This window comes from Macrobrachium rosenbergii, chromosome 41 (genome assembly GCF_040412425.1).
Source record: "Macrobrachium rosenbergii isolate ZJJX-2024 chromosome 41, ASM4041242v1, whole genome shotgun sequence".
In the NCBI taxonomy this organism is placed as follows: Eukaryota; Metazoa; Arthropoda; class Malacostraca; order Decapoda; family Palaemonidae; genus Macrobrachium; species Macrobrachium rosenbergii.
In genome coordinates, this window is record NC_089781.1 from 47,213,876 (window position 1) to 47,237,174 (window position 23,299).

At 45.3% G+C, this 23,299-nt stretch overlaps 1 protein-coding gene and 1 pseudogene across 3 annotated transcripts in view; one reads left to right on the forward strand and one right to left on the reverse strand.

Annotated features, from left to right (window-relative positions):
- The window catches only part of INPP5E (Inositol-3-phosphate synthase), an 830,915-nt gene that overhangs the window by 501,959 nt on the left and 305,657 nt on the right, over positions 1-23,299 (reverse strand). The window lies entirely within an intron of this gene.
- LOC136826847 (piggyBac transposable element-derived protein 3-like) lies at positions 15,347-17,209 on the forward strand (annotated as a pseudogene).

Consider the following 23,299-nt stretch of genomic DNA (forward strand, 5'->3'; position numbering starts at 1 on the left):
GTCAGAGTTCCGTAGCGGCAAATGGGGCTTCCATTTGCGGCCAATAGTGCGGCTGCGGCGCCGGATGTGCGGTCGCAGTCCTCCCCCGACAGCGGAAATACCGACTGCATAGCCCCCATGTCTGTCAGCATCCGCCATCCCGATATGGCATCGTGGATGAAGACTCCTACTGGCTGGGATTCTCTAAGGTTTGTGGCCACTACTGCTATGGGTGGCCGCCTTCCCAGTTTTTTGTGAGAGAACAGGGGGCTCTGCAATTCTTGGCGTCCTTTCCGAACCTTCGATGGAAGTAACACCAGGCTGGATTTGTCCTCGTCTTCTGCTGCTGCGGCGGAGCCTTCTTCCTGTATACTGTGTTCATGTCCCCCTCTTTGGCTTCTTCTGCTACCAGGCTGCAGGTGTTGCAGCATGCGTGGAGGTCTTGGTGGCCTCGTGGAGTTCATGTGTGAGACTCACCAATTCGTCCATTAAGAGCACATCTGCTTCCATGATTTGTGCCCTCACCTCCTGCGGAAGGTGTTGCAGGAATATTTCCCACGACAAGCTCATCTCCCTCCTCTGTCCATCTGAATCAAAGCCTGGCAGCATCAGGAGACCTCGTAGTTTGTCTCAGGCGTCCCTGGGTGATGCGTCCCCCAGGGGCTGGTTCATCAGGTCAAGGACATGTTGGGCTCTTTCTGGGACAGGCATGGAGCACGTGTCAATGAGTTTCTTTTGTAGGTCTTCGTACTTGAATTTGCCAGGCTGCAAGTCCAACCATGGGGTGATTCTGTTGAAGGCCTCCTCTGGCAGTGTTGTCATGGTGACTCACATATTCATGGCTTTCTCTTTGGGACATATCTACCCATTTTCGCAACCCATTATTTGCAGAAAAATGGCCCATTTGCATTATTTTTCACTGAGAAATATTCACTAAATACTGTATTTTCATCTCATTTTCATGACTAAATGCACTTTTTGTGATAAAACTATTAAAATACTCAGGTAATGCTTCAGTTGTGATAATTCACCTTACGATAATTCGATTTTGCAATGGGGTAAGCAATTAATACCGATACGACAAGTTTATAAAATATTTTTAAATTTTGTGCGGGTGCAGGCAGCAGCGTAATCAGGCAGTGAAAGAGACCAAATTACAATAGACAACTTTTCTTCCATCTCTTTACCCCATCTTCTAGTTAAAAAAGTAAAAGAGAATGATAAAAGTATTGTTAGCAAAGTTATACTCTTGCTTAAATGCATACAGCCATAAACAACCGACCAAGAAACTGTTGTTTTGCTTACAACCAAATCGGATAACAATAGCCGTTTACCTGGTATTTCAACCATCGTACGGTAATAAACAATTACCATACATTATGGCACAGATGATGTTAAGTAGAATAGGACTGATATATTTTTACATTGTGCCCTTATTCGGTATGGATAAAAGATCGGCAAGGAAATATGCTGCTAAATTTAAGCTGCAAGTTGTAGCTGAAGCTGAGAAAATGTTCAAGCTGCTAATGACTATACTGTAAATTATCGTGCATTGGCAACATGGATGAAACTCGATCGTAATTAAAATGGGAGAGAAAGTATTTTAATCAAAACTACTGGGCATGAAAGAACACATTACTGTTATTTTACGCCGATAAACGATAAATACGTAAAGCTTGTATTATGATGAAATCAAGTGAAAACAGCGAACAGAATCTTGATTGTTTTTCACACAAAACAAACGCCCCCAAAAGGCCATCGTCATCTACTAACGAAAATAATAGATATGTAAAGTGCCCGCTCAACGCATTCTCTGTAACAAACATCCCGTTTTCTGCGGTGCCTTCACGTTCGACCTAGGGTCGGACAAACACAATATTATTATCATTATTATGAATTGTACATTTATTATCTGTTCATTTGACCATGCACTATGTATATGTAACAGAGTATTTTTATGTCTAACCAGACATTGTCAATCATTATGTTTTCTGCATGTACCTGTCCTGTTTTTTGTAGAGAAAGTTTGACCTCAGTTCACCTGTAAATTTTTGTACCCGCGGTCTCTGCATTATACGCAGGCGTCCACACGCTGCTTTATAAGCGGGTCGCTTCATCAATAAACTAGCAGTACTTGTCTTCCTGTTCATTATTTTGCACCTGTCTCACAGTGGTGACCCCCGGAGTGGTTCACGGAAGCCATTAACAGACCCAAACGGCGACTTAGTCTTGGCCCGATGAACCAACCCACACCGTTAACGGACTAACTACAGCACTCTAACAAAGTGTTCGGGCGTTACCGACCCTCGTCGGCAAGTCACCGACGTCATTAATGGACCCACACGGCGCTCCCAAGCGTGTATTGACGCGAGTGGTCCCTCACACTCCAAGTGAGAGCGTGGAATGAGCATGGACACAGACATCCCCAACCACATACAAATTACCGCGAACATCTTGGAGGCAGACTTCTCCCTCACGCAACCCCCTCCTGCGCACTCCTCCACGCCGACGCCTGCACCCCACGCGATAACCCCCCTGACGGACCAACCAAGGGCGGCCCTCAGCATAAGGCTGCTGCTATTCACCCATCAGAATGCAGTGTCCTGGCTCTACAGGGTCAAGAGGCAATTCAGGGTGGCAGGCCTGACCGACAAGGTGTTGAAGGAGGACATCGCTATCAACACCCTCCTGGAGGAGATATACAAGATTGCCCCATGGTTAATGAGAACGTTGAGTTCCGCCACCTTCCAGGAGTTAATAGCCACTCTCGTCGAGACCTGCTCCCTACAGAGGTCCGTGGGCAGATCACAGAAGCATATACCCTGCCGGTCGAGGACCTGATCAGGGTGGTGCAGCAGCTGACAGACTCCATGAAGGGGACGAAGCAGGCGTCCACGCCCGCACACCCCATCAACTGCCTCCAGCCGGAGGACCCCACCACAGAGGGCATCAACGTCGTCACCTAGAGGAAGCCACCCCACCAGCAGAAGAGGGAGAGGCCCAGAGGTTCAGGAAAGTTGCCCGGAATTGTGAAGCCCCCTGCCATTTCTTCCCTCCAAAAAACGGGGGAGGCGGCAGCCACCCTCACAGGCCGCCATGGCAGGAGCATCTGAAACGCCCAGGGGCCCCGCACCAGTAGGCTTCTATGTCCGCGACACCATCTCCGGCACCATGTGGTCAGTGTTCCCGCCTTCCAGAGAGGACTGCAGACATCCGCCAGACCCGGCTGCCTCCCTGATGGCCGCCAACGGGTCCCCCATCCTCTCCTACGGCACCAAGCTCCTGTCGTTCTCCATCCTTGGCCAGAGGTACAGGTGGAATTTCATCGTCGCAGATGTTAGGACACTGCTCCCGGGTGCAGACTTCCTCGCCCACTTCGGACTGGCAGTCAACGTCGGCCACAAGCACCTGCTGGACACCAAGTCCTGCCAGTCCCTGCCCTTGTCACCGGGCCCCAGGGAGCCCACAGTCTGTTCCGTCGCGCCCCACCGGTACGGTTCCCTCCTGAAGGAATTCCCGGAAGTTTACAAACCCGAGCTTCGTCACATATATCATCACATCAAAACAAAGGGCCCCTGACGTACACAAAGATCCATAGGCTTCCCCCACAGCGCCTTCAGGAGGCCAAGAAGGCCTTGCCAAGATGGAATGGATGGGCATATGCAAGAAGGCTCCCAGCCCGTGGGCCTCCCCCCCTTCACATGGTGCAGAAAGCGGACGGCACCTGGAGGCCCTGTGGCGACTACAGGCGGCTCAACCTCGCTACAGAACCTGACCACTACCCTCTACCAAACATGCAGGACCTAATGGTCTCCTTCCACGGGGCCAAAATATTCTCAAAATTGCATCTCTTAAAATCATATTTTCAGGTACCAGTAGCGCCAGAAGACATCCCCAAAACCACCATCGTCACGCCTTTCGGGTCCCTCGTCTTCGCCTTCACCTTCAGCCTGAGGAACGTGGGCGCGACCTTCCATAGGTTGATGGACAGCATCCTGGGGGACCTGGACTTCTGTGTCTGCTACGTCGATGAAATCCTAATTTTTTTCCAGATCCCAGAAGGAACACCTATGGCACATCCGGAAGGTCCTGCAGGAGAGCGGCCTCGTCGTCAGGTTCGACAAGTGCACCTTCAGTGTCAAGAAGGTGGAATTCCTAGACCACGAGATATCCCCAGAAAGCATCCGCCCAATGTTGTCGAAGTCCAAGCCGTTGTGAGGTTCCCCACCCCTACCTCCATCAGGGGCGTACAAGAATTCCTCAGAATGGTCAACTACTACAGGAGATTCATCCTGGGGATTGCGCACACCATGGGCCCCCTGATGGAGGTCCTCAAGGGTCATCCAAAGACCTTAGAGTGGGGCCCCAACCAGCAGAAGGCCTTCTCCCTGACGAAGGCCGCCCTCGCTAAGGCAACAGCTTTGGCCCACCAGGACCCCAACGCTCCCCTCCAGCTGATGACAGATGCCACCAACATCGCCTGCAGAGCCGTCCTGGAACAAGTCATCAACGGAACCCCTCAGCCCATCGCCTTCTTCAGCAGGAAACTCAGCCCAACCAAGTCCCGCTACAGCACATTCAGCAGGGAACTCTTCGCAGTGTACCAGGCGGTACACCACTTCAAGTTCCTCCTGGAGGGTATGCCCTTCACGGCTTGGAATGACCACCAGCCACTGGTCCACGCCTTCACGAAGCTGGGGGGACGCATGGTCCTCCAGGCAGCAGCAGCACCTCTATTGAGGTATCTCGATGATTGGCTAATCCTGGCAAGCTCTCGATCGCAGCTGCTCCAGGACAGAGATCGCCTTCTCCCATTTTGCTGGAACCTGGGGGTTGTGGTAGTAGTAGTATTAAAGTAGTTTAAGCAGACCACTGAGCTGACTTTCAGCTCTTATAGGGCTGGTCCGAAGGATTAGGATAAAATACCACATAGACTCACGTTCTTATAGTGTAGCACATACAAACAATAAATGCATTTGTGGTAAATACTGTATTGAGAAGTCTGATCTTACACCCAAGCAAAGGATAAAGTACCTGGGCAAGCTGATAGATATGGCAGCAGCAAGAGTCTTCCCCTCAGACTTGCGTATCAGCAAGTTCAGGAAGACAGCACAGTTGTTCCTGTCTCAACAGGAGCAACCAGCTTGGCAATGGCAAGTCTTTCTCGGCCACCTCTCGTCATTGGAAAAGTTGGTCCCTCATGGGCAGCTTCACCTTCATTCCCTTCAATGGAGAATGAAGGAAGTGAGACAGGACTTAACCTGGTGGCTAGATGACAGGAACCTCGTAATAGGAGTGTCTCTGCACACTCTCCCTCCCGAGATGCTTCTGTTCTCAGATGCTTCGACAGACTGAGAGATGGGGCGCACACCTGTGATTTCAAGTGTGCGGAGCCCAAACAACATGCACCTTCACACTAATATCCTGGAGCTCAAGGCAGCCTTCCTGGCTCTCCAAGAGTTTCAGGATCGGGTGATGGGACACACTGTGGTGTTGATGAGCAACAATACCACAGTAGCTGCATATGTCAACAAGCAAGGGAGCCTAGTGTCTCTTCCGCTACACCTGTTGACAGTGCAGTTGCACTAGTAGGCAGTAGCACACTGTGTACAGCTGTCAGCCATGTACATTCTAGGGAAGAGGAGTGTAGTGGCAGACAAGCTCAGTTGCCAGAGTCAGGTGATAGGGAAAGAGTAGTTCCTTCACACAGACATCACAGAAAGGCTATTCAACCTCTGGGGTCTTCCATCCATCGACCTGTTTGCCACTCAGCACAACAGAAAACTTCAAGCGTTTTGTTCCGTTGTGCCAGACCGATGGCCACTGCATAGGATGCCTTCCAACACCCATGGGACAACCTGGAAGCATACACCTTCCCTCCGTTTTGTCTCATTCACAGAGTGATCAACATGGCAATGATTACCCCAAATCTCAGAATGACCCTGGTGGCTCCCAAGTGGCCATATGCCGTATGGTACCTGGACCTGCTAGCTCTACTCTCCAAGGCACCATGAGAGATTCTCCCCCCCAACCTCCCCTGGCAAAACCTTCTGTGTCAACTGCACGTAGAATCGTACCACCATTCGGTGGAGTTGCTTTCACTTCACGGCTGGAGACTATCAAGCATCTCGTATGAGCAGAGGTTTTTCGCGCCGCACAGCAACAGAGATGTCTGGATACTTTCGTCAATCCTCTGCAGCAGTGTACAGGGAAAATGGGACATCAGTTTACACAAGCCACAAGTTTGGTAAGCCTGGTTAAATGTATGATGATTTGCATTTAACCTACTGAACTTTTGCTCTTAGGCCTGTTAATTAGTTAAAAGTTAACTTACACAGGCCTTATTTGTAAAATCTACTGAAACTGAGACAGGTATAGGAAGCCTAGCCTAGTATAATCTTCCAAAAAAGGAACCTACACATTAAGCATATACTGTACGTACTAATGTAGTCTACCGAAAGTGCATCTGTCACTTTACAATGCAGTATTGTATGTGATGAAATCATGCTTTGAGATAAAATTTTAAGGTTCTTTTTTAAATTATTTTTTAGTTTTACAGAATGTTATTGTTGGAAATGAAATGTGCTTGTGTTTAGGAGTAACCTTCAGTTCCGAAATCTGGAAAAATCCAAAAACTGAAACACAACTTGCCCCAAGGATAAGGAATTGTGAACCTGTATACACTTCTGAGATCACCTCAAAAATGCCTTACCAGAATTAGTTTTGACTTCTTACTTGTTTTAACAGGAGCCAAGACAGAGCCATAAAAAAGACCGCTGATCCATGGAGTCATCTTTGGCAAAAGGGAGAGAAAGCAGAACAACGCAAACTATGAATCACTTAAAAACTAAAGGAGAATCAGCCAAGTCTGGGATGAAAACTGTCAAGTCTATAGGAAGAACCAAGACGGTAGAAAACCGTAAATCCATGGAGGAAGATGGTGAGGCAATAAATGTCTGAGAGGGAGACGTAGCTAGGAAAGTCAGCAATGACATCAAGCGATGTTGTTGATAAGTAAAAGACAGCTTGATGGGAGATTGCATAATGTCACTACAGAGAAGGTCAACAGCTGGAGCTGTCTGCATGATACTATAAGTGACTGAAGAGGAAGAGCTGCTAAATTGTAAAAAGGTGATGAATACGAGGTGATAGAGGAGGGAATTAAGTAAGAGGGGGAGGGTTAACATCAGAAACAGAAGGAATGATAATGATACAGGGTGAGTAAATGACTGAACAACAGAGGCACTAACACGAGGCTCAGAAACTACTGAGGTAACTGCAATACTATGTTCATAATCCCTAGACAACTCTCTCCAGAAAAGGATAACATGTGAGCCCATTAAGTGCATAAGCTAAACTCTCTGCCTGAAGCAATCCTTTGGAGAATGTGTTGAGAGGTGGTGCAGGGCACACACCTTGTCCCAGAGACAGCTTTGGTTCCCTGTCAGCAGAGAAGACCACCTGGTGCAGGACAGTCCAGAGGGCATGCTGCAAACAGACATTGGCACCAACACCTCTTTTGCAAGGAAAACTGAAAAAGGTCGATAACAAAGGGGGTAAGTGTGATACGAGTATATACAGTCAAATGTCTAACTGATAAAAGAAGAATACTTCTCAATCTCAAATGTCTAACTGATAAAAGAAGAATACTTCTCAATCTCAAATGTCTAACTGATAAAAGAAGACATTCCGCAACTTACTTATCATCTTTCCCCTGAACCACATGGGGAGCATAAGAAGGTGGAGCAGGAGTGAGAGAGGAATTAACCTATCAGGCACTGGAGGAGTAAGAGAAATAACACTGGGAGAAGAAGGAAAAGATTGAGTAGGCTTATGGCTGGCCTCAGTGATTTGTCTATGCAATCTAGCCTCTCATATCTTTCAGTAATTCACAAAGTTATTCATCCTCTCATCACACCACTCCTTACTTTCTTCACAATGAGAAGAAAAAGCACGCTCGTTATCCCTACTGGCAGGCTAACACAGTGTGACCAACATGCACAACCAAAACATCTGGTTTAAAAGACTTGCTCCTATAAACCCTAATGCTTATATCTCTGCTTGCTGTAGATAACGTAATGCACAAAAGAGACAACAAGCAGCGCAATACTGTACAGGAGAAAGTCAGCCAGAAATAGTCAGTTATTATTGTCAATTCACACCGTAAGCACAAGGATGGCATAAGAATCCTGACTAGAATGCAAACATACAAATGCCACCTAGTGCGAAACAGGTGATTATAGAGACAGTCCTTGTAGGTCAGCCAAGCGTTATTCTTCTGTTTATTTGGACTGCCGATTGCATAAAAAACTATCAAACAATTTAGAATAAATAAAAATTTAGGGTTAAAAGCTTGTGAACTGAAGTAGACATGAGTGTATTTTTTAAAACAAACATCTCAGGCTAACTCCAGTCCATTTCTATACATAAAACTTGGCAGAGGAATGAAAATTTAAAATCATAATTCAAAATAACATAGTAATTCTGAATTGTTCTATATGGTCTGTCAACCAATCGATGTTTTATACTTTCATCACAGCATATTTTTCCTCCAGACAATGGACCATGTGTTCAAATAGAACCTGTCAGACAAGCACATTTTTTTTCTACCTGTGGCAAAAATTATGCATTACTTTCCATTGTACATGCTGTCCCAAGTATCTTTTTGTTACTGTAACTACTTTTGTGAAAATGAAAAATGTAAGATGAGGTAAGAAATATTGTAACCTGAGGTCAAACTAATTTCTTACAGAATGGGACAAGTTCATACAGAAAACATAGTGATCAATAACGTCTGACACATAACATAAATAACTCGTTACTTGTACATAAAGCATGATTGTTTAGGAAGACAACATATATACAATTTACAATTATGATGATAAATATATATTCCGATCGACCTTAGGCTGATGCGAAGGCACCGCAGAAAACGGGATGTTCTCTACAGAGAACGCATTGAGTGGGGACTTTACAATACTCCCCCCCTCCCCCACAAGACGAAAGCAACGTCTGATTAAACCAGGTATCCGCTGGGGCGACGAAGGGGGCCTCGCTTTCTCGATGTCAACTGGAGAGGGTGGTCTGCAGTGGTTTGTTGGGGTGCCTTTCTGTCCGGTTTCTGGGTTTTCTGGGGATGCCTGCGCCTCCTTCCTGTGACCGAGGTTGTGTGAGGGGCTGCTGCACCCTGCAGGAGATCTTGGGGTCTGCCTGCGTTACCCTCCTCCAGGAATGCGGGTTTGAGACAATCTATTGACACCCAGTCTTCCTGCCCATGGATGGATATTTGGAATGCCTTCTTGTTCCTTTCCAGTACAAGGAAAGGTCCTCTGTAGGGTCCAGCCAAGGGTGGGCGTACGGCGTCATCCCTGACGAAGACATGGGTGGCGGAGGACAGACCGGGGGCCATGAAGGGGAACGTCCTGTCGGTGAATGTTTTTTGGCAGGGGGCGAACTTTCCAACCCTGTCACGGAGCCTCTGCGTCCCTATGTCGTCCCTGTCTTCTGCGACGAGTTCCCCCGGGACTACCAGTGCCTCCCCGTAGACCTTTTCCACTGAGGAGGCATCACCGTTGGCTCTGGGGGCAGTCCTCAACCCGAGGAGGACCCAGGGCAGCTGGTACTTTCAATTTTTGAAGGAGCAATGAGCCATGAGGGACGCCTTCAGAGACCTGTGGAATCTTTCCACCATTCCGCTGGCTGCGGGGTTGTAGGCGGTGGTGCTGTGGTGAGTGGTCCCCATTAGGCGTGCCAGGGCGGTCTACAGCTCGGACAGGAAAGTGGGTCCCCTGTCTGTTGTTATGTTGTCTGGGACACCAAACCGACTGATCCAGCTGGAGAGGAGGGCTTCCACGCATGCACTGGAGGTGGCTTCTTCCATGGGCGTAGCTTCGGGCCACCTGGTGGAACGGTCGACGACTGTCAGAAGGTATCTGGCTCCTCCTGATGGGGGAAGAGGACCTACTACGTCAACGTGGAAGTGCCCAAAGTGTCTCTTTGGCTGGGGGAATTCGCCCAATCCCGATTCAGTGTGCCGTCCCAGTTTGCTTGCCTGACACTGCATACACTGCCTTGCCCAGGCCGTCACATCTTTCTGTATGCCGTGCCAAACGAACTTCTCTGTCAGTAGTCTGGCTGTTGTCCTTTCGGAGGGGTGGGATAGGCTGTGGATGATGTTGAAGACCAGCCGACGTCTGGAGGTGGGTACTAGGGGGCGGGGCGTCCAGTACTGACATCGCTCAGTGACTGGTTGACATGACAGCTGTATGGTAGGCTGGGGTCTCAGGGTCAGCAGCTTGTTCACGGGCAAGGTCCTCGTATTCGATCCCGAGCTGTACGGAATCGATCTCAATTCTCAAGAGGGCGTCGGCTACCAGGTTCTTCCTGCCAGGGAGGTATTTGATGGTGCAGGTGAACCCCGAAATGGCTGCGAGGTGCCACTGCTGCCTAGAGGACCATGCGTCCCCTAGCTTTGTGAAGGCGTGGACCAGCGGCTGGTGGTCAGTCCAAATTGTGAAGGGCATCCCCTCCAGGAGGAACTTGAAGTGCCGTACCACCTGGTATGCTGCAAAGAGTTCCTGGTCGAAGGTGCTGTAGTGGAACTCAGTGGGGTTTAGCCTCCTACTGAAGAAGGCGATGGGCTGAGCGGTCCCTCTGATGATCTGCTCTAGGACTGCTCAGCAGGCGACGTTGCTGGTGTCCGTTATCAGCTGGATGGGGTCCTGGTGGGCCAAAGATGTTGCTTTGGTGAGGATGGCCTTCGTCAGGAGGAAAGCCTTCTGCTGGTCGGGACACCACACTAAGGTCTTTAGACATCCCTTCAGGAACTCTGTCAGGGGGCCATGGTGTGAGCAATCCCCAGGATGAATCTTCTGTAGTAGTTGACCATCCCGAGGAATTCTTGTACGGCCCTGATGGAGGTAGGGGTGGGGAACTTCTCGACGGCTTCAACCTTCGACAACATTGGGGGGATGCCTTCTGGGGATATCTCGTGGCCAAGGAACTCCACCTTCTCGACGCCGAAGGTGCATTTGTCAAACCTGACGACGAGGCCACTTTCCTGCAGGCGCTGCAGGACCTTCCGGATATGTCGCAGGTGTTCCTCCCAGGATCTGGAAAAGATTAGGATATCATTGACATAGCAGACGCAGAAGTCCAGGTCCCCCAGGATGCTGTCCATCAATCTCTGGAAGGTCGCGCCCGCATTCTTCAGGCTGAGGGTGGAGAAGGCAAAGACGTAGGACCCAAAGGGCGTGACGATGGCGGATGTCCTCTGGAGCTACCGGTACCTAAAAATAAGACTTTAGTAGGTCCATTTTGGTAAATATCATGGCCCCGTGGAAAAAGGCCACCAGGTCCTGTATGTTCGGCAGGGGGTAGTGGTCCGGCTCTGTTGCCGCGTTCAGCTGCCTGTAGTCGCCGCAGGGCCTCCAGGTGCCATCTGCTTTCTGCACCATGTGAAAAGGGGAGGCCCATGGGCTGGGAGCCTTTTTTGCATATACCCACCCTTTTCTCTGTGAAGGCCTTTTTGGCCTCCTGAAGGCGCTGCAGGGGAAGCCGTTGGAACTTCACATGCGTCGGGGTGCCCTTCGTCTTGATATAGTAGTATATCCTGTGTTTGGCAGGAGTCCCGGGCATCTGGCGGAGCTCGGGTTTGAAGACCTCTGGGAACTCCTTCACGAGGGAACCATACTGGTGGGGCGTGATGGAACAGATGGCAGGGTCCCTCGGTGTCCAGCAGGCGTTTGCGGCTGACGTCGACTGCTGGACTGAAGTGGGCGAGGAAATCCGCCCCCAGGAGTGGAGTCCTGACGTCCGTGATGATGAACTCCCAGCTGTACCTCTGGCCAAGGATGGAGATCGACAGAAGCTTGGTGCCATAGGAGAGGATGGGGGACCCATTAGCGGCCGTCAGGCAGGCAGTCGGGTCTGGCGGGCATCTGCGGTCCTCTCCTGAAGGCAGAAAAACCGAACGCATGGCTCGTGTCAACCAACATCATCCAGCCGGAGATCACGTCGCGGACATAGAACCCTAATGGTAGGGGGGCCCTGGGTGTTTTTGTTGCTGCTGTCATGGTGGTTTGTAACTCGCTGCCTCCTCCGTTTTTTGAAGGGAAGAAAGGGCAGGGGGCTTCGCACCTCTGGGCAGCTCTCCCAAACCTCCGGTGGAAGTAGCACAGCCCCGGCCCCTCCCTCTTCTGCTGGTGGGACAGCCTTTTCTATTCAATGGAGTTGATGGCCTCCATGGTGGGGTCCTCCAGCAGGATGCAGTTGGCGGAGTGTGCAGGCGTGGTCGCCCGCTTGGCCGCCTTCATGGAGTCCGTCAGCTGCTGCACCAACCTGATTAGGCCCTCAACTGGTATGGTGTACACATCTGTGATTTGCCCATGGACCTCTGGCAGTAGCTGCCGCAGGAAGATCTCCCTCGACAGACTGATTTCCTTGCGCCTGCCACTGCTGTCAGTCTCGGGGAGGAGGAGGAGGAGGTCCTGGAGGGCGTGCCACACTTCCAAGAGGTTTCTCTCCTGCCGAGGGTTGAGGGCGAGGTCGAGGGCGCGGGAAGCTCTCTCTGAGACCGGCAAGGAGCAGGTCTCGACAAGAGTGGATTTCAGTTCTTGGAAGGTGGCGGGGCCTGACGTCGTCATCAACCAAGGGGCGATCTTCTTATATATCTCCTCCGGGAGGGCATTAATGGCGATGTCCGCCTTCAACACCTCGTCCGTCAGGCCTGCTATGCTGAATTGCCCCTCAACCCTGTAGAACCAAGATGCTGAGTTCTCCCTGGTGAATGGCAGCAGCCTTATGTTAAGGTCCGTCTTTGGTTGGTCCATCAGGGGGGTCATCACGTGGGGTGGCAGTACCAGTGTGGAGGTGCGCGCAGGAGGGGGTTGCGAGAGGGAGGTGTCTGCCTCCGAGAGGTTCGCGGTAATTTGTACGTGGTTGGGAATGTCTGCGTCCATGCTCACTTCAAGCTCTCACTTGGAGTGTGAGGGAATACTCGCGCCAATACACGCTGGGGGAGCGTGCCATGTGGGTCTGCTAATGACGCTGGCGACCTGCTGATGAGGGTCGGTTAACGCCCGAACGCTTTGTTAGGGCGCCGTAGTTAGTCCGGTAGGGGTGTGGATTAGTTTCATTGGGCCAAGACTTAGTCGCCGTTTGGGTCCGTTAATGGCTTCCGGGAACCAATACGGGGGTCACCACTGTGAGACAGGTGCGAAATAATGAGCTGGAAGACAATTACTGCTGGTTTATTGATGAAAGCGAGCTGCTTATGAAGTGGGATGCGGACATCTGCATAGTTCGCAGAGACCGCTGGTACAAAGATTTACAGGTGACCTGAGGTCATACTAATTTCTTACAAAAACAGAACAATTTCATACAGAAAACAAAGTGATCAATAATGTCTGACACAACATAAATAACTCGTTACTTGTACATAAAGCATGATTGTTTAGGAAGACAACATATATACAATTTACAATTATGATGATAAATATATATTCTGACCGACCTTAGGTCGATGTGAAGGCACCGCAGAAAACGGGATGTTCTCTACAGAGAATGCGTTGAGCGGGGACTTTACATGAGTTCTTTCTCTTGTTTTCTGTCACATACACTTTCTACTTGAACTTCTACCAGCCCCAGGCCTTCATCTGTTCCCTTTTCCCCTGATTTCCTTGGCCTTCTTACATGTCTTCCTCCTACTTTCATAGCTACTATAATTCTGACCAATTATGCCTCATCTCTACTAATAACATGTCCAAATCGTCTCAATCTCTGAGACCTGAATCTTTTTCCCAGTCCCTTGAACAAGTCTCCCACTAAAATTTGTAACTGTTTCATATTGTACTCAGACTGATATGGTGATAAGTCAGAAAGATGTGAATACTGTAATCTTAGAGTTTATTGAATTAAACAATAAGGAATTCACTGTTGTTTTGACAGTGACATGAGGTAACAGTCACAGTTAATGAGCTGTGTGTTCTCAGTGCTGATGCTCGTACTATGTCACAAGAGATGGTGGCAAAAACAATGGATGTCACCAGAGATAAAATGCAAAAAAGACAATATAAAAATTTTTATGGGTATGCCATTCACTATAGGAATGTCATCCAACACAAGACAATTTGTGGAAAATGTGAAAACATAAAAAAATACAGACAAATTATAAGCAAGTAAGTATTAATACATTACTGTACAAAATACCAAAACACAGTTAAGTATACCTTAGTTTAACCCTTTACCGACCAAGTGTCCCATACAGGCTCTTAAAATTGGCTACTTTTGGGAACTCGTGGCCAACAAGCTTATGCATGTATGAAATTGACTATCTGGTACCTTATTGTCACACCTCCCAACTCTTCAAATCAACCAATCAGAAGACAGCACTGTCCATGGGGTGGGGCGTGTGTGCTTTTGAATCGCCACCAGTCTCTTGAATGACGTGATAGGGTGCAGTCACGCTAAAATTGTTCCGAAGGATCCCCCCCCACACACCGTTGTAATCATGGTAAGTACACAGTTTTTTCATAGGTTGTTGTTGAATGATGTGTCTTCATGCTGAAGTGTTTTCAAGGTGATGTGATAATATTTAGTATTTGAAATCATAGCAAATAAGTATATATCCCACTGGGGATACTCGTCCATGAACTCCAAAAGTATATGGCGTGCACACGCCAAACCTGCCTCAAAAATTTTTTCAGAAGCTAATTGCTTTTACTTTTTTTCCTCAGATTAGAAAAGATATGTTTTATGGGCGAAGGAATGCTGCCTTGGAACACAGGGAGGAAGTGCGCACGGCATGGATAGCCCCAGAAGATGCCAAGATAGTGATGTTGATGTGGAGGTAGACAGTGACTGTGAGGACCCAACATACCAACCTGATGAGGACGAGCTGGCTGACACGGAATTTCTTCAGCCTACTACTTCATTTTGTTAGTATCATAACAACATCATGTATTTTTTCATTGTTGATGGATTACATATCATTTATACATATCATTCTATTTATTTTACACAGTGCCAACACTCTATTTATTTTACACAGTGCCAACACACTCATACACATGCACACACTCATACACATGCACACACTCATACACATGCTCACACTCATACATACACAGATGCACACACTCACACATACACAGATGCACACACTCATACAGATACACATAACTTCATGTGTTTTCAAAACTTTTCATTGTTGATGGATTACATATCATTCTATTTATTATACATATCATTCTAGTTATTATACATAGAGCCAACACACTCATACACATGCACACACTCATACAGATACACATAACTTCATGTGTTTTTGAAACTTTTCATTGTTGATGGATTACATATCATTCTATTCACTATACACAGTGCCTACACACACACATACACACACACACATGCACACACATACACACACATACACACACAATAACACACTCATTGTCCACACACACAACACAATCATGATTTATTGTCTGTATTACTAATGTGACTCTTTTCTTATTTCAGGTGGCCGTCCTGTCCCTGTTGCAGTGCCACACCCTATGCCAGATGTGGTAGATAGTGCTGCTGATGTACCATCCGCCCCTAGCAGGAACAAGAAAGCTCTGCCTCATCAGTGGAAGAAAGAGGACATCAGTAACCAGCCCCTGCCTGATTATGTTCATGAACGCCCTTGTTATTTGAGGGGTGGAGTACTTCCTCCAGTTCTTCACAAATGAACTGGCAGGAACACATTGTATATCAAACAAACCTGTATTCCAGGCAGAAGGATGTTGGGGGAACTTCAACATCACGGAGGCTGAACTCAAGGTGTTCATGGGTGCCATCATTTTCATGGGGCTCGTTCCATTGCCCAGTATAGTTGACTACTGGGCTGTCCACACTAGGGTTCCACAGATTGCTGACTGCATGTCCAGGAACCGCTTCAAGGCAATCCGGTCTAACCTCCACTTCAGCGACAACGACTTGGTAGCAGGGTCAAGGGACAGGTTCCTGAAGGTTCGTGCAATCTTCAGCAAGGTCACCAGGGAGTTCCTGAAGGTTGCTGAAACTCCTGTACAGTCTATTGATGAGGTCATGGTTGCATACAAGGGGACCACAGCTGGTAACCTTCGCCAGTATGTAGCCAAGAAGCCAGACAAGTGGGGCTACAAACTCTTCTGCAGGTCCAGTGTGGATGGATTTGTACATGACATCCTCATGTACCAAGGAGAGTCCACATTTTCAAGTCACCACACCACACTGTCTGAAGAGGAGGAGAAGATGCCAGTCACTTCCAAGTTCGTTGTCGCCTTGGTGAAGACCCTCAAGAACCCCAAGACCACTGCAGTGTATGCCGACAATTACTTCACAAGTTTATCCTTGGCTGAGTACCTGAGGTCCCAGTATCAGTGTCGGTATGTGGGCACTGCAAGAGAAAATAGGGTTGGCTTCCCACCTCTGATGACTGTGAAGGATATGTCTAAGAAGACAGTAGCCAGGGGCACACTTGATTTCGTCTCTTCTGAAGGGATCCTTGTGGCTAGGTGGAAGGACAACAACATTGTGACTGTGCTGTCTACTGATGTCGGTGTGGAGCCTGTTGCTGATATTCAACGGTATAACAGGGAGGAGAAGAAGAAAGTTGGTGTACCTTGTCCAAATGTCATCACCAAGTACAACAGCCGAATGGGTGGCATCGACAAAAGTGACATGCTGACCCACCTCTACAAGACCCCCTTCAAAGCAAAGAGGTACTATATGAGGCTCTTTGCATACATTGTGGACCTCATAATATGTAATGCCTGGCTTCTGTACAAGAGGGACTGTTTGGCATTGCAGTCCAACCCTATGCCCCTCAAGGACTTCCGCCTCTCCATCGCCTTGGCACTGAGGGCTTACAAGGTCAACCCCACCAGAGTCACCAGGGTTTCCCTTACTCAGCGAGATGTCCCTTCACGAAGAGGGGCCAGCGAGCTGTTGTGCCTGCCATTGCAGAACGTCAGGATGCCACTAAACTGCATATGCCTTTGTATGTCAAGGCTAGGCAGACCTGTAAGTTTTGTTCCTGTAAGGGCCACATCCACAGGTCCCGGTGGGTGTGTGAGGACTGTAAAGTGGCACTGTGTCTGACTGATGCAAGGAACTGTTTTGCACTCTTCCACAAGGCATAACTTTTGTAAATATTGTATATATTTTGTGTAAGTTTGTATGTTGTGGAAGTCTTGTAAGTTTGTTATTGTCTATTTTTATACTAACCTATGTAAGTCTAAGCTGTAAATTATAATTACTAACACATTTCACTGCCAGTATTACTTGTATATTTTTATTTTTGTAAAATAAAGTATTCAACTACCCAGGGTATCTTTTATACATCAATAGAGGAAAAAAACAGAAAAAAATTCATAATAAACACAGTAGCAAGTCATATTAATGTCAAACACAATAAATTCATCATGTAAATTGATAAAAAGTGAGTATATAAAGAGTGGTATTATTGGGAAAAAGTTTACAGTGTTATGGTTGAAGTGTATCCCGTCACAAGGATGAGCGTGGTCCATCGGAGCTTGACCGAGGCATCCGTGCAAAAATACTTCATTGAATGCAATTATTTGCCAAGTTTTGCAAGATTTCAAAAAATGCACAAGAATTATTTGATCTTGTATTTTGATATACTATCACATGCTAAGAGGGTTTTTTGAAATTTCCCATAAAACCTAGGGTGGACTTTAAAGGGTTAACCAGACCACTGAGCTGATTAACACTCTCCTAGGGCTGGCCCGAAGGATTAGACTTATTTTACGTGTCTAAGAACCAACTGGTTACCTAGCAATGGGACCTACAGCTTATTGTGGAATCCGAACCACATTATACCGAGAAATGAATTCCTATCACCAGAAATAAATTCCTCTAATTCTTCATTGGCCAGCCGGAGACTCGAATTCGGGCCTAGCAGAGTGCTAGCCGAGAACTCTACCGACTCGTCCAACCAGGAACTAATACCAAAACAGGGGGATAACAAAGCCACATACATAGTGATTAAAAAAAGTAAAAATGGTTCATAGATAAACACTGACATACACAACAGCAACAGACGACAGTAAACAAAAAATATGCACATCACAATTTAACTAAGAAAATATTTGCAACTGTTTGGAAATAATAATGTAAATAATTTTCAATAAACTTCCTTTCAAAAGTGTATGGATTTATCATTTGCATTGTTCAACACATAAATTTGGTTCCTGGCCACACTTAATTACTTTTGTTACATGTTTGTTTTAAAATCAATGAAAAATATGAATGTACACATTCTTTACAGAACGGTTTTACAAGAACCATATATGTTTACCCTTGAAGACATTACTTAGGTATGTATGTATTTTTCGCTTTTTGCTTCTCAGCTGCCCTAATAATTGTTGTAAGTTTGCTGTAGCGGCAATCAGATTTGCAGCCTATACCTGGATACGGTGATGGGGAGGGGGTTGTCCTCGTGTCCCAAGTTGGAGCTTTACAAATTCTCAGTCTGGGCAAGTGGCATCACTGGGTAGCAAGAATTCACTTGGTACACTAATGGTTTTGCCAAACACTACTTCGGCAGGATGAGCATTTACTGTTTTTCTCAGGGTAGTTCACAGGATGAGGAGGGCTCTGGGTTGTTATGCTCTCTGGTTAGGCCCACTGCATCTGGAGATGAGTGCCACCTTGAGGGATCGGTGGATTTTTTCCACCATGCCATTGGTGGTGGGAGTGTATGCTGTGTACAAAGTATGCCAGGAGTCTGCTGTAGATTGTCCTACCACAGGTCCTACTAACAATATGGGCAGGTCCCTAGGGGCCATATAGAGGGGTTGGGGGACTATTTAGAAGGAGGGCATGTCATGACCAGCCCATAATGATGCCTGAGAAATTTAGCAATAATGAGTTTCAACTAGTATTTTCTTCCTATTAGGGATGACAAGGTTCCAATGGCCATATGATGATGCAGTGCAGCCACTGATAGCCACTAGGTGCAGCCAGGTGTTTGGTGGTCGTTTGCAGTCATCCTTTGATCTTAATGTGCTCTCATCGATCAGGGACCTCTTGCTGGAAGTGCAGTCAACAACGTATGTGTTGCCAGCACCTATTGGGCTGTGGTGTTTATCATTATTTCCTGAGGTGGGGGGGGCCCTTGCTTGTTTTTTCTCCAACTGCAGCCAGGAGTGCAGTTTCAGGCCATCTAGAATTTATGTTGGTTAAATCACAGTACAGGAGCCTGGTTGCAACCTGATGTTGGGTTGTGCAGACACCACTGAATGGCATTGGACTCCCAGGCTTCATAGATAACAGGGTCAGCACGTTGTAAGGCCTCAAGCAACCCACCTGCCTTTTTCAGTAAGAGTAGGGAGACAAAAGCCAAGTCAGCCTGGCAAGGTTGACCTTCCATGTTAAGCTCTGGCAGTGTGAGAGAGACTTGAACTCATCCAAGACACTCTCGCTGATATATCACCTGGTGGGTATTGGGGAGATCGAAGGTTTGTTTGGTGCAAGCATAATTGAGGACTAGTGGAGTTGTATGTGAGTCAAACCAATGTGTGATGCAAAAGAAGTCTGTGGGGTTGCCTCAAGGACATGGTCCACTTTTTTTTTTATTGAGCTTGAGGCATGTCAAGAGGCAGCACTGCATCCCTGCTCTCTTGGAACTAGACAGATGGTACAGCCATTCAGAAAGAGGGCAGATGGAAATTTATCTTGTTTTCATCTGATATTTCGTGTATGCCCTTACAGGGCCATTTCTATGCAGTAGATCTGGCTGTATTTAGTCCTTTAATCACCAAAGTTTGATGCAAGAACCAAGCTTTATATCTTTCTTAAACTTCTGTGGGAGAGCTATCCAGTACTAGAGCACTATACTTAGACCATTAGTGGGTATGTTTCTGTAGGCAAGGCCATATTTAATCCAATAATCTCCAGGGGTTTAGCGTGAATACCATGCTTCTGTCTATCAATTTGGAGGACAACCAAGAACTTTTGAGGGAAGCAAGCCAAAGCAAAGCACAGTAATTAGTCTGATAGCAGTTGGATGTTGTTAGATAAGGCATTGTTAAGAACCATGCTGTCTACTAAGTCACTGCAAAGGGTCACTAGTGCAAAGATATGTCATATACAAGATGATCACAGTGCCATTTACTGCTGAGATTTTATCCACTTTTGCTACAGCCTGCAGACAGAAATGCAGTGTCTCAGTTACTACTATTATTATTATTAATAAAAGAGTTTAACCAGACCACTGAGCTGAATATCAGCTCTCATAGGGGTGGCCTGAAGGATTTGGATGAAATGACAGGTCTAGACTGGATGCCTAGCACTGGGACCAAATAGGTCACTCGGTAGTGATGAATGAATGAAAATGAAATTAAAAACTGCACAAAGGAATGCACTCTCATACTGGAACCCACTCACACAATGAATACATTTATACTCATGTTTCCATATATACTCACTAAAAAGGTATATTAAAATTCAAAATAAATTAAGTAAAATTTTAAAATTTAGTTGTTTTAAAATTCATTACATGCCTAAGGGTTTTCGTATTTCTATTATTTACTTTTTATATTTTATCAATTAAATCACAGCTCCTCATGAACATTAAAATGGGTATTAATGAAAATGTTGAATATTCTGACAAAATTTCTTTCATTGATCTATTTCCAAAATTTTATAATCACTACAAGTCATATTTTGGACATTCACACAATACATGCTTGACTGTTATCAACACTTTGCAATCTGTCCATTTGGGAGGAGGGCCACACATACTGTTTATTAAGTGTCCTTGTGTCAAACGAACATGGCCTATTCGAAGACGCGTCAGAATTACTTGTGTGTCTCTCTCTCTCTGATGTGATGAACTCCATTTTCCAACACTGGATTTTATCTGTTTTAATTTATTATTTTCAGGTTCTTCATTCCATATATTTTTGCCATTTACTGTACTTATAATGATTGTTTATATTTATATATATATATATATATATATATATATATATATATATATATATATATATATATATATATATATATATATATGTATGTATAGTTTACATTTGCTCTTGTCATGTGGACCGCTTCTTTAGCCGCTTTATTAGCCTCTTCATTTCCTTTAATCCCTACATGGGCAGGGATCCAACATATTTCAATATTTTTTCCATTATTAAACAATTTATGGAGTGAAAACTTAATTTGTTATACAATATTATTTTTTATATTATAGCTCTAAATGGCTTCTATAGCACTTCTGGAGTTGCTATAAATCACAAAATTATTAAATGAGGCTTCTTTACTTATTTTTATGGGTGATGTTATTGCACATAACTCAGCTGTAAGCACCGAGGCATTATCTGGTAGAGAGAACTGATACCCTTTGTCTTGGGATACTGCAACATACACCACTCCATATTGTGACTTAGATCCGTCGGATTATATGTTCTACTGTATGTTGTCTATGGTGTTCTGGGGTATAAGAATAAACTTTTTGATAAATATTTTAAGTGTGTACAAATTCTCATTTCATTCATTGTCCAAGGTAATTTTACTATTAAAGGAAATTGTATATTTATATTTATATTTAGTGACTCAAACAATCTTCTAGCTCTAATTGGGAAAGGAGGTGGATGATTGTTTATAAACACATCTCCTAATACAAATAATTTTTTGGTTGGAGAATCATTTGTCTGAATTCTCAGAGCAGTCTTCATTGTTACTAGCTCTCTTTGGAGAGAGCTGTAGTTCACCACATTCGACTTGTAAAGATGAATTTGATGATCTAAAAGCTCATGAACATATTCTAAGGCCTTCATTATGAAATGGGCCTAACATTTTCAGCGTTGCGTCTGATGCCAAGCCATATATTTCGCTTTCATAATCAATGATAGACAGCACTGTCGTTTTATACAGTACAGTACGGATATGTCTATCGGCTCCCCAAGTAGCGTTAAGTTTTTAATTAGGTTTAATGCTCTTTTACATTTCGATTTCATGTATGTTATGTGGGCTTTCCAGTTCAAGCGAGTATCAAATACTGTACTAATCTCAAAAATTTTGCTGTTTGGCCAATTGGTATGGAATGATTTCTGATTTTTAAATCTATTTCTTCTCATTTTTTCCACTTGTTATTTTTATAAAACATTACTGGTTGAGTCTTTTGCATAGAAAATTTAGAGCCTACAGATGATGCCCATTCACATATGGCAAAATCATCCATACACAACTTACTTTTGATTCCGATTGGTAGATTATTACCGATATCATTTATTGCTAAAGTAAACAATGTGCCACTAAGGATGCTTCCTTATGGAACACTGTTTTCAAGTGGAAATGTACTTGACAATACATCATCAATTCTCACTTGAAAAGTGCCATTTGTCAGAAAGTTTGGGATAATCCTAGGTAAATGTCCACGGATGCTGTTTTTATGTAATGTTTTTAATATGGCACATCTCCATGTATCATATGCCTTTTCAGCGTCAAAAAAGATGGCTACAGTAATTTGTTTTCGTTCAAATCCTCTTCGCATGTGGTCTTCCAAGTTAGATGGATAATCCAGTGTAGATATGTTACACTGTGACTCGAACTGAGTGGGAGTTAAAATTTTATTTTCTCGAATGTGCCGTGTTAGTTGAGCACTTACCATTTTCTCTAGTAATTTGCATAAACAACTTGTTAAAGAAATTGGTCTGTAATTGTTTACGTTACTGGGATCTTTTCCAGGTTTGGGGATAAGAATAATTATAGCTTTATGCCATTCATCAGGAAATAAATTTCAAAGCCATAAGTGGTTATAAAACTCTAATAAGTATGACTTTGCCAAAGGTGCTAAATGACAGATAATTTCAAAACAAATACTGTCACCTCCAGGGGCAGATTTATTGCTGTTCAAGAGAGCAAATTCCAACTCTTCCATATTAAATTTTCTATTATAATATAAATCTTCTATTGTTACAAAATTTATTGTTATTAATTCTATACCATTTTTCTTTGTCCGGAAATGCTTATCTAAATTTTTATCACTACTTACTTTTGCTAAATTTTCTCCTATTACATTACTTATCTTCTAGGTGGTTTAACATGGGTACCATTTTTTTCCCGAATTTTTCCCATATTTTTTTTATAGGAGTATTATTAGAGAGATCTGATGCATACACTTCCTCCATGAAAAGGTTCTTCCTTCAATTACTTCTCTTTTAAATTTTGCAGATATTTTGTTATATAGAGGTTTTAATGTATCAATTTCTAATAATAATACAGTCAGTTTTTGTAAATTTTCTTCTAATATTGGTAACGTTTTATT